Below are 12,798 nucleotides of genomic sequence, written 5' to 3' on the forward strand. Positions count from 1 at the left end.
AAATATAACTACGATTGGAAAGTGAGAAATATGGCAGCAATCAATTTCCGCATAGCAAGACCGAACAAACAAAAATGGGACATGACCCTCTCAACCCTTTGGAGCAAAATGGAAATTCCTTTGCTCTTTTAAGTAATAAAAAGGGCTGGATGGTTTGGAGTTTGTAAAATGTGTGCAAGATAGTTTTTGGCAGCAATACATAGAGGTACCAACTAGAGAAGGGGCAGTGTTGGATCTCCTGTTAGGGAATGAGATAGGGCAGGTGACGGAGGTATGTGTTGGGGAGAACTTCGGGTCCAGTGGTCACAAAACCATTAGCTTCAATATAATTATGAAGAAGGATAGGACTGGACCCAGGGTTGAGATTTTTGATTGGAGAAAGGCTAACTTTGAGGAGATGTGAAAGGACTTAGAAGGAGTGGATTGGGACAATTTGTTTTATGGGAAGAAGGTCATTTAAAGGTGAAATTTTGAGGTTTTCAAGGGATATTGCAAACTTGGTTCGGAAAAAGAGAGGGATCTACAATAAATATAGGCAGCTTGGAGTAAGTGAGGTGCTCGAGGAATAAAAAGAATGTAAAAAGAATCTTAAGAAAGAAATTAGAAAAGCTAAATGAAGATATGAGGCTTCTTTGGCAAGTAAGGTGAAAATAAATCCAAAGGGTTTCTACAGTTATATTAATAGCAAAAGGATAGTGAGGGATAAAATTGGTCCCTTGGAGAATCAGAGTGGATGGCTATGTGCGGAGCCAAAAGAGATAGGGCAGATTTTGAACAATTTCTTTTCTTCGGTATTCACTAAGGAGAAGGATATTGAATTGTGTAAGGTAAGGGAAACAAGAAAGGTAGTTATGGAAAGTATGATGATTAAAGAAGAGGAAGTACTGGCGCTTTTTAGGAATATGAAAAAGGATAAGTCTCCGGGTCCTGACAGGATATTCCCTAGGACCTTGAGGGAAGTTAGTGTAGAAATAGCAGGGGCTCTGATAGAAATATCTCAAATGTTATTAGAAACGGGGATGGTGCCGGTGGACTGTCGTATTGCTCATGTTGTTCCATTGTTTAAAAAGGGTTCTATGAGTAAACCTAGCAATTATCGGCCTGTGAGTTTAACGTCAGTGGTGGGTAAATTGATGGAAAGTATTCTTAGAGATGGTATATATAATTATCTGGATAGACAGGGTCTGATTAGGAACAGTCAACATGGATTTGTGCGTGGAAGGTCATGTTTGACAAATCTTATTGAATTTTTTGCTGAGGTTACTAGGAAAGTTGACGACGGTAAAGCAGTGGATGTTGTCTATATGGACTTCAGTAAGGCCTTTGACAAGGTTCCACACGGAAGGTTAGTTGGGAAGGTTCAATCGTTAGGTATTAATATTGAAGTAGTAAAATGGATTCAGCAGTGGCTGGGTGGGAGATGCCAGAGAGTAGTGGTGGATAACTGTTTGTCAGATTGGAGGCCGGTGTCTAGTGGTGTGCCTCAGGGATCTGTACTGGGTCCACTGTTGTTTGTCATATATATTAATGATCTTGGTGATGGGGTGGTAAATTGGATTAGTAAGTATGCAGATGATACTGGAGTTGAGGATAATGAAGCAGGTTTTCAAAGCTTTATACTTATAGGTTATACTTTATTGTCACCAAACAATTGATACTAGAATGTACAATCATCACAGCAATATTTGATTCTGTGCTTCCCGCTTGCAGAGAGATTTAGACCACTTAGAAGAGTGGGCTGAAAGATGGCAGATGGAGCTTAATGCTGATAAATGTGAGGTGCTACATTTTGGTAGGACTAATCAAAATAGGACATACATGGTAAATGGTAGGGCATTGAAGAATGCAGTAGAACAGAGGGATCCAGGAATAATGGTACATAGTTCCCTGAAGGTGGAATCTCATGTGGATAGGGTGGTGAAGAAAGCTTTTGCTATGCTGGCCTTTATAAATCAGAGTATTGAGTATAGGAGTTGGGATGTAATGTTGAAATTGTATAAGGCAATTGGTAAGGCCAAATTTGGAGTATTGTTTACAGTTCTGGTCACTGAATTACAGGAAAGATGTCAATAAAATTGGGAGTGTACAGAGGAGATTTACTGGTATGTTGCCTGGGTTTCATCTCCCAAGTTACAGAGAAGGGTTGAACAAATTGGGTCTTTATCCTTTGAAGCGTAGAAGATTGAGGGGGGACTTGATAGAGGTATTTAAAATTATGAGGGGGATAGATGGAGTTGACGTGGATAGGCTTTTTCCATTGAGAGTGGGGGAGATTCAAACAAGAGGACATGAGGTGAGAGTTAAAAGGCAAAAGTTTAGGGGTAACATGAGGGGGTAGAGAGTGGTAGCTGTCTGGAACGAGCTTCCAGCAGAAGTGGTTGAGGCAGGTTCGATGTTGTCATTTAAAGTTAAATTGGATAGATATATGGACAGGAAAGGAATGAACGGTTATGGGCTGAGTGCAGGTTGGTGGGACTGGGTCAGAGTAAGAGTTTGGCATGGACTAGAAGGGCCGAGATGGCCTGTTTCCATGCTGTAATTGTTATATGGTTATATAATAGCATGGGACATTTTACATCCATTGAAGAGCGCATAGGACTTTAGTTTAGCATCCCATTTGAAGTATCGAGCTACAGCAATGTGGCAGCTAGGGTGAAAAGCTGCAGAGGTTGAAATTTTTAACAAAGACAAACAATACTGGAACAGTGCGATGCATCAGGCAGCTTTGGATGAGGAACACAATCTAAATTTTGGATCAAGGACCCTTCTCAAAATTGGGAAAGAATCAGAATTGGAATCAAGTTTATTATCACTGACATATATGGTGAATTTTAGTGTGGGCATGTGGCCAAATGGTTAAGGCATTGGACTAGCTACCTGAAGGTCGTGAGTTCGAGCTCCAGCCAAGGCAACATGTGTTGTGTCCTTGAGCAAGGCACTTAATCACACATTGCTCTGCGACGACACCGGTGCCAAGCTGTATGGGTCCTAATGCCCTTCCCTTGGACAACATTGGTGTTGTGGAGAGGGGAGACTTGCAGCATGGGCAACTGCCGGTCTTCCATACAACCTTGCCCAGGCCTGCGCCCTGGAGAGTGAAGACTTTTCAGGCGCAGATCCATAGTATCGCAAGACTAACGGATGCCTTTTATATGGTGAATTTTGTAGTTTTGTGGCAGCATTACTAAGTTACAAGGAAAATAAATAAATAGTGCAAAAGGGAACAGCAAAGTAATGTTTGTGAACTGTTCAGAAACCTGATGGCAGAAGGGAAGAAACTATTCCTAAATTGTTAAGTCTGGGCCTTCAGGATCCTTTACCTGCTCCCTGGAAAGTAGTAATGAGAAGGGAGCATGTCCTGAGTGGTGAGTGTCCTTTATGATGGACGCTGCCTTTGGAAGATGTCCTTGATGGTGGGGAGGCTTGTGCCCATTAAAGTGAGAGAACGATCATATTAAGTGCCACGGTAGCATAACAGTTAGCGCATCACTACGACAGCTCGAGGATGCTCCGCAGTTCAGAGTTCAATTTCGGCACTTCCTGTAAGGAGTTTGTATGTTCCCCCCATGAAACGCACGAGTTTCCTTCGGGCGTTCCGGTTTCTTCCCACATTCCAAAGACGTACCGGTTAGTAAGTCAATTGATCATTGTAAATTGTCCTGTGGTCAGGCTAGGGTTAAATGGGTGGGTTTCTGGGCAGCACGGCTACTGAGCTGGAAAGGTCTGTTCTGTACTGTATCTCTAAATGAATAAATAGGTTGCAGAGAAGAGGAGGTTAGATAAAACAGAAAGAATGTCTACAATAGGATACAAATCAACGCTGTCAAGGTGATAATCATTTTTGAAAAAGGCATTTGGAGACAGAAGAGAAGAAAAAAGGAAATTGCAGGTGGAACAAAAATAGAGAAGTTACCTAAAGTTGTTCTATTCACTCCTGAGTCCTGAGGATTGTGATATCCTCAGACAGATAATGAGGTGATGTTCCTTGTCCGAGCAATGCACTGGAAATCAAAGAAGGAGAGCTCAGAGGAGGTGAATAGGAATTAAAATGACAGATGACTAAAAGCTTTAGGTCTCCATCCAGAGTGAATGGAGCTGCTCTGCAAATTGATCACCCAGTCTTGTTTGGTTAAGGAAGCCACGTCATTGGTACCAGATGCATTACACTGAACTAGAATAAGTCTGAATGCTTAGATGGTGGGCAGGGGTGTTGTGTCCTGTACCTGCATAGAACCGTGCCACGGAGAGGGTTGTGGTTGTTGGAGATGGGAGAATGGATAAGGACTTCACACATGGAATTGTCCATTCAGATGCTGAAAGGTGAGGGGAAGGAATGACATCTGGTTGAGGAGTTCTCTTGGATGTGGCAAAAAGTTATGGAGGATGATCTGCAGAAGAATTGGAAAGTACGGGAAATAGTGGAGAATGTGAGGTAGGGGAAAAGGAAGAAATCTTCACAGCACCAGTATGATAACTTTTGTCATCAGTGTGGATACGGAGAAATCTAAGGAGTGGAATGGAGTTCTTCTAGAAGGCAGGATAGGAGGAGGCCTTACAGTGGATATTGGCAGCTTCCTCGTTACCTGAGATGGAGAACTACTGTAGCACTCCTTCAATGCTGCTTTGGATTGTCAGCCTGGATACTTGTGCTCAGCTCTCTGGGGTGATCCACAACTTTTGAAATCAGAAGCAAAGTGCACTGAGCACTATCCTCATCTCTCATAACTTGTAGCCATAATATCATCCACCTCCAGAAGTGAAAATCTAGCATTCCAGATCGATTATCAGTGATGGTAGGGCAAAGAGAAAGGAAAGAAACTGTTCAGCATTTTGCTAGGTTAGGTTGCCCACAGACATAAGCCAATATATTAATTTTGCTAAATTATCAGTTTTCCAATAATATGTAAGCATCCCTGGCTCAAGGATACTTTATTTTTGTAAAGCTCTTCAATGTCCTGCTAACTTTTCCTTTTGAATGCTGTATGTTTGTAATTTTATTTCAGATTCTGATTTTAGAGTTTTCTGCTAGAAATAATGGTTTAATTTGAAACAGGAAAGCAGCCTCAGAAATCACAGGTAAACAATAGGATGTTTACCACGGCTGTGAGTTTTATTCTTCATATAAATTTTACCTTTCAATTAACAATTTTATCATTTGAATATGAAAAGAAATGCCTTGTTCGTGTGATCCGCCTAGTGGCCATGGTAAAAATAGAATTCAATGGAAACATTTGTACATAAAGCAAGTAAAGCCAGCAGTGGATCCTCTCAAATGCTTAGCATAGGTGACCAAAGATGAGTTTCTAAAGTATTGTAGATACAAGAGATTCTGCAGATGCTGGAAATCCAGAGTAACACACACAAAACTCAACAACTCAGGAGGCATCTATGGACAGGAATAAGCAGTCGATGTTTCGGGCCAAGGCTCTTCATCAGGACTGGAATAGAAGGAGGAAGAAGACATTCTAAAGTATCTTCTCCCAGTTTTGCTACACAACAACCTAGGGAAAAGAGAATGAATGCATTTGGAGGAAATCTTATTTGTTCTCTCAGCAGGTGCAAGTAATGGAGCAATGTTGAACACTGGTTTGAAATTATCTAAAAGCATACTTGTGATCTTAAAAAGTTTGCAACTGTTGTGAAAGAAGCTTCGATGATAACTTTCCAAGGGAGTTTACGCAATTACAGCGAATTGCAGTTAATTGAGCTACTGGTTAATCAGGCCAGCTGTTTAATGGGGACATCTCATAATGAACAAAAACAAAATCAAGAAAATTGCCGGCATTCCCTTCATTCATTTTGGACACTATGTCACTTAGTTGGGTAGGAGACCATTGCCGAATAGTTTTTAACTAGTGTCAGTTTTTATGCACTTGCGTGGCAATTAGACACTACTCTGTGCTTAGAATGATCAGTTTTTTTAATAGTGTCAGTTGCGTGTGTTAGAGTTAAAAAATTAGTGATTTTTGTTGCTGGTCATAGGTAATAAATAAGGAATAAAACAATTCAGAACTGTTTCGCCCATTATAGTTTCAAGCATTCAGGCTTGGATACCCCAGAATTGACTGGGAATGAAATTAAATGATTTCACTACTTCAACAAGTTAGGAATTATGAAGGTACAAACAACAATCTTGAATGTTACAATGAAAATTAAGATTTGGAGGATGCAATCATTTAAAATAATTGTATAAAACTAGTTCATTATCTGTACTGGATGTCTCTACTGATTTTATTCACTTACAGAAGAACATGGCAGATGAATACCTCTGTCGATAACTATTCGGAACTAATACATGATTTTATTCACTTACAAAAGAACATGGCAGATGAATACCTCTGTCGATAACTATTTGGAACTAATACACATATTTATAGTACTGCAGAGATATTGATAGTGTTCTAATTTGTACTGTAATTCATTTAAATACATATGTTGTTACCGTGTTAAACAGTACTTTATCTTCTTTTTCCTTTTAGTCATATCCATGAAATTTCAACAATTGGGGCAGCCACTTAATCGGGCCAAAATGTATTGGTCACGATGTGTCCTAATTAACCAGAATCCACTCTACTTGCAGGGACACAGCACAAGACCAGGAAAGTGAATAACTCAGATGGGACTTCCCCAAGCATTGGAGTGTTGAATGGTTTCTTTCTGGATTATTTCATGAAGAAAGTAGTGGACTTTAAGACCTGAGGAGTAAGCAATGCAAAATTTCTGCTGAAATGCACTAAGCTAATTAATGATTCAGTATGTCTGACCATGCGGTGCATTCAGGCCTGAAGCCAGGTAATCCATTAATTTCACATCTATTGCCTTGCTGTGTTCCACTATAGTCCTTTCTCAAAATAACTTATCAATAAAAATTATTGGTCAGGTAAGCTTGGTGAAATTTCAGTTACCATGGAATCAGAATAACATGGCAGGGTTCTGCTTTGTCACAATGAGCTCTGATTCATACAGTTTTTATATTTGAAGTATACGTTTGGGTCAGTGGCAAATCATTATTTATTAACTTACTGACTTAGTCCAACTCTTGGAATAAAATAGTTTTTGAATATTGGGGTCTTTTCAGAGTAACAGGAACTTGCTATCATAAGAAACTACTGTGGTGAATAGTATACATGTATTTAAAGGAAAGGCAGGTTAACACTTGTGAGCAAAGGGAATAGAGACAGACGTAGATGATTAAAGAGGCATGAGAACATCATTAATACTGGCAAGGTCAAATGACTCATTGCTCCACTGTACTGTACACTAATATACAGCACTGTGCAAAGGACTTTGGCACAGTATTGTATTTTTCAACTTGGAGTGAAGAGAAAGTTTGTAAATTTGGTGGGAGAAAAGCTCGGGTGCCTAAAACTTTCGCACAGTACTGTAGTAATTTTAAGTATTGCACTGTACTGCTGCCACACGAAAAAACTAATTTCATGACATATGTGTGTGTGATGATAAACCTGATTCTCATATGGGTCTCTGTTGTGGACTGAGAGTGGGAAAGGGGGACAGGGAGGTGGGAATTATGGTTGGGAAAAGAAGGGAGAGGGAGGGAGCGGGAAGTACCAAAGATACATTCTGTAATGATCAATAAACCAATTGTTTGGAATAAAGTGACCTTGCCTGGTGTCTCAGGGCAGGGTGTGTCTGCACCCATCCCACCCCTGCCCCTGGCACTTCTCCTCTGCCACCTGTCCCACACCCCTCACATGGTGCTCCACCCTCGCTATTTCCAACATCCTTTGCTCCCACCAGATTTACAAACTCACTCTTCTCTCCACTTTGACAAATACAGCACTGTGCAAAAGCCTTGGGCAGTCTAGCTATATATGTACATGCGCCTAAGACTTTTGCATAGTACTTTATCTGAGCATTTTCATTGCAGAAAACAGAACTTTCCCAGTTGATAATATGTGACACTGTACACATAAAGTCTGGATAAAGCAAAGTTCCCTCAGGACGTGAAGAATGATATAGGTGCAGAGCTGGTGGACATTTATAGCCTCAGAGATGATAACAGGTTATGGGATCAACAAAACAAAGTGAAGAAGAAGCATAAACTGAAGACAGTAATGAATAGCTATTCCAGACTTCACTGTGAAAGCAATAATATGATACAGATTAAAAGGGCCATTGATCCTTAAACAATAGCTTCTTATTGTTGAATAATAAAATACAGTCTTCAAACAATAAAACATCATCAGGAAATCTACCAGAACCATGGACCGTAGCTCCTGAACTTCCACATTTGTATGCAATTTCTTAAGATAAGATCATAAGACATAGGAGCAGAATTAGGTCTTTCAGCCCATCGAGTCTGCTCTGCCATTTCATCATGGCTAATCCACTTTCCTTTTCAACCCCATTCTCCTGCCCTCTCCCTGTAACTTTTCATGCTCTGACTAATTAAGAACCTTTCAACCTCTGTTGTAAATACACCCAATGATCCACAGCCACCTGTGGCAATGAATTCCACAGATTCACCACCCTCTGGCTAATGAAATTAATCCTCATCCCCATTTTGAATGGTTGTACTTATATTCTGAAGCTGTGACCTCTGGTCCTGGACTCCCCCACTATAGGAAGCACCCTCCTCACATCCACTCTGTTGAGACCTTTCAATATTCAATAGGTTTCAATGAGATCTTCCCTCATTCATCTAAATTCCAGTGAGCACAGGTCCTTGCCATAAAATTCTCCTCATATGATAACCTATTCTTTCCTGGAATCATTTTCATGAACTTCCTTTGAACCCTCTCCAATGTCAGCACATCCTTTCACAGATAAGGGGTCCAAAACTGCCCACAATGTTCCAAGTGAGGTCTCACCGGTGCTTTATAAAGCTTCATCATTATACCCTTGCTTTTATATTCTTGTCCTCTCGAAATGAATGCTAAAATCGCATGTTTTCCTTACCACTGACTCATTTATTCCTGACTCTATGATCCAGCTGGAACTTCTTTGCCCATTCTCCCAATCTAAGTTCTTCTGCAGTCTCCCTGCTTCTTCACTCTTTGCCTCCTGCTAATCAGCCAATCTTCTATCCATGCTAGTATCCTTCCTGTAATACCATGGGCTCTTATCTTGTTAAGCAGTTTCATGTGAGGCACCTCATTAAAGGCCTTCTGAATATCCAAGTACACAACATCCACAATTACGCAGGAAAACTTCAGCAAGAACGGTGGGAACTCCCAATGTTACTGCACAAAATCTGAGTTTGTGATCAAACATCTATGAGCTACTGATGACTCTTAGACATTCCCACTGGACAGATATTCCTGAATCACATTCAATTATATTAGAGATTGGCGGACCATCAATAGCATTAACCACTAAGTACTGGGCCATTAGAACTTAAGAAATAGAGGGCAGAGTACTACACCCTCCCACCACCTACCCACCCAACCATCCACCCACACCGCTTAGGCAGCTCTAACACTCGTGTTTGATACAAATTTGATCTTAGGTCTATTTTCACACCTGACCCCTATAACTTTGACTCTCCTATAGATCAAATATCTATCTCAACTTTAGATATATTCAATTCCTTGACAAAACTAACCCACCAAGAGCAGAATCTCCACTCTGAAATGATAACCTACAGTTCAAGATTTCTCTTTTGAATGGGAATTATGTTTGCCAGATTAATCTGGGACAGCATGGCCTATTCCTTGCTGTATCTCTAAATAAAAACTAAATAAACAAATAAATAGATTAAAATGAACAAATAAAAAATAAACTGACTTCCATCCAATGAAACGTATGGAAAAGTATTAATCAGCTTGCCATCACTTCCTCAGTCCCTTCCCACTTCCCCCAGTGTAGCAGCATGGGTAGCCTTTTAGGTCAGTTTAATACCAATTTTTGACTGTCAACTATTACACAACCTGGTTAAATTTCATGACCAAACATTTAATTGAAGGACGTGAGTGAACCCGGTGGGTCTTTAGTACTTTCTAATACTTCAATTGGTCACCATTAGAGAGGTTTTAAATGTTTAGAGGTCAACAATCTAGGCCTCTGGACATTAATGACAACAATCACCACTCTGTCATGTTTGACAGGTTTTCCTGGCTTGTTTTTCTTCAATTACACACTCTCTGGACCATCAATTGGTGAAATACTTTTACTGAAGATAAGCAATAACTGTTCCGGTTTAGATCCAAACTAAATCCTAGCAAGAATACTCACCATGGGATAGAGCTTTGAAACTGCTCAGATTTGATTGAAAGGACTTGCAACTTCGGTGTTTATGAATCTCCATCTAGTGGTAGAAACTTACAGCTGCAGTAACACTGATGTGCGGAATACATGGCATAGATTGCCATTATCATCCTTAACCACCTCCTCCCAGTCAACATAGAACATTTCCTCATACAGATTTTTTTCAATATAGTGGTTATCATTTTCACAAGACAACTCCAAAAGAAATGCAGGAAACAGCACCAATTACTGCACTTGGCTTTTCATGACCTCAGTAAAGTCTCTGTCTCTTTTCAGCAGATCAGTGGAGCACCCTCTTCAATTTGGACTGACAACATGCAAACTGTGAACTTCACTTTCTGGTCTAGAAAATACCCAATCTCAGTGAACGTTGCTGTCCAGTGAAGCTACATCATTTCCCAACACATTTTTAATTGTTTCTCATCCTCCCCTCCAATTGCCTATCAACTTGAAAACTGCTGATTTACAATGCAAACTCTTCAACCCAGAACACCAATGTTTCAGCACCAAGGACAGTGCAACCTCAGAGATGGTGCTGCATACATTCAGGTGCCAGACTCCAAGTCAACGTCAACTCACTCACTGAAGCAAATGAGGGAATTGGCTTTCTACCAATTGTCCATAAGACAAAGGTCCACTACACTGCCTTCTGCCAATAAAAGTTCACCGTGACATTCTATAAATGTGGTTTCATTCACAGATCTTAAGTGAGATCACTGAGCAAAGACGTACATCCAAAATGAAAGTCAAGGTTGCCATCTCTGTGTCAGCAGAGACTGTGACTCGCTGATGAAAAAGGTATTTGAATACCAAGACTTCAGACCTGCAAAATTCATGGTCTACTAGGCAATAGTTGCCCTTTTGTCAAGAGGTAGGAAGGACAATAACCTGAGAAAATTTCAAGGGGCAGTATTTATGTAGTAGCATTACAAATAGTAGTGTGCTTCTGAGAATTGGACTACTCTTCGTGGACACCTTAAGAAAGTGGACAGAAACCACCAAATTTGTCTGTGCTAAATCTTCCAAATTCATTGGAATGATAAGAAAACCATTATCACATGTCCTTCCACATCTCCGGCACTAAGGCCCTAGTTACACTCAGTCAATTCTTTTGTGTAAACCACATCATTTACGTGGCTAATATCATACTCAAAAAACAAACACTGGGATGGGAAGAGATTACCATGGAGATGAGGGAAAAGATTCAGAAACACACTCCAGGTTTCCTTCTTTTAGAGCACGCAACACCCTCAGTGATTCCTTGTGATACCTTTACATAACTGGTGAATGTAGAGGAGCAACAATCAGATGTTATCAAGAATCCCAGAGTAAACAGTGGAAGGAGCACACTACCTCACAGATTACCCATCTCCTTGTCTTAGAACACTATAACACAGTACAGGCCCTTCAGCCGCCAACATCATGCTGGAATTTTAACCTACTATAAGATTGGTCTAACCCCTCTCCTGCATAGACCTCCATTTTTCTTGTTAGCCATCTCTGATGGATTTGCAGTGGAGCCTGCAGCTCCCACATTAGCCTCAGCTGTCATATCAGACTCATGGAAAATTGGACTGGATAGATGTCACCCTTGAGCCTGCCTGACAGAAGACCATGAATGTTGCACTGCTGCCTCACTGCAATCTGAGTTCAGTCCTGACGTCCAGTGACATGGGTTTTCTCTCACACCCCAAAGCTATGGTAGTTGGTAGGGCATTTTAGATTCCTTTTGGTGTGTAGAAGTACCTGAAGGGATTTAGTGGGAAGGTGGTGAGAATACATCATAGAGAAATCAGTGGGAAATAGAAATGCTGTGTGAGCCAACACAGACTTGAGGAGTCAAATGGCAGCACTGTAAGGAAATAGGAAATAAGAAATAAGAAAAAGCACCTAGAGCATAAATATTGATAGTCTCCAGTCCACTAAATTAATTTCTCTGTCAGTAACACTGTTTTCTACAGCACCCCATATCACTTGGCTGGATGTACGCTTCCCACAAATCCTTCATTTCATTGAAACAATCACCCAGTGTAACACTCACACAATATTGCACTACAATATCAACCTGGATTTTTATTCTCGAGGTGCCAGGGGAGGGCTTGAACTAAGAATCCTTAAATACACAGTCAATAATGTCAACAGCTGAGTGAAATTCTATGGCATGAAAAATTAAGCACACACGTAGTGGCCACTTTATTCAGTACACCATCTCATTAATATGCTAATCTAATCAGCTAATCATGTTCCAACCACTCATTGCATGAAGACATGCAGACACAGGCAAGAGATTCAGTTGTTCTTCAGACCAAGCATCAGAATGGGGAAAGAAGCGTAAGTGACTTTGACCGTGGACTGATTGTTGGTGCCAGACAAGGGGGATCAAGTATCTCAGAAACAGCCGATCTCCTGGGATTTTCACGCAGAACAGTCTCTAGAGTTTGCAGGGAATGGTGGAAAAACATCCTTGGGAGTGGCCGTTCTGTCCACAAGTATACCTTGTTAGTGAGAGGTCAGAGGAGAATGGACTGGTTCAATGTCAGTAATTCAAATAACCATGCATTACAACAGTGG

Source organism: Mobula hypostoma, chromosome 17 (genome assembly GCF_963921235.1).
Source record: "Mobula hypostoma chromosome 17, sMobHyp1.1, whole genome shotgun sequence".
Classification (NCBI taxonomy): domain Eukaryota; kingdom Metazoa; phylum Chordata; class Chondrichthyes; order Myliobatiformes; family Myliobatidae; genus Mobula; species Mobula hypostoma.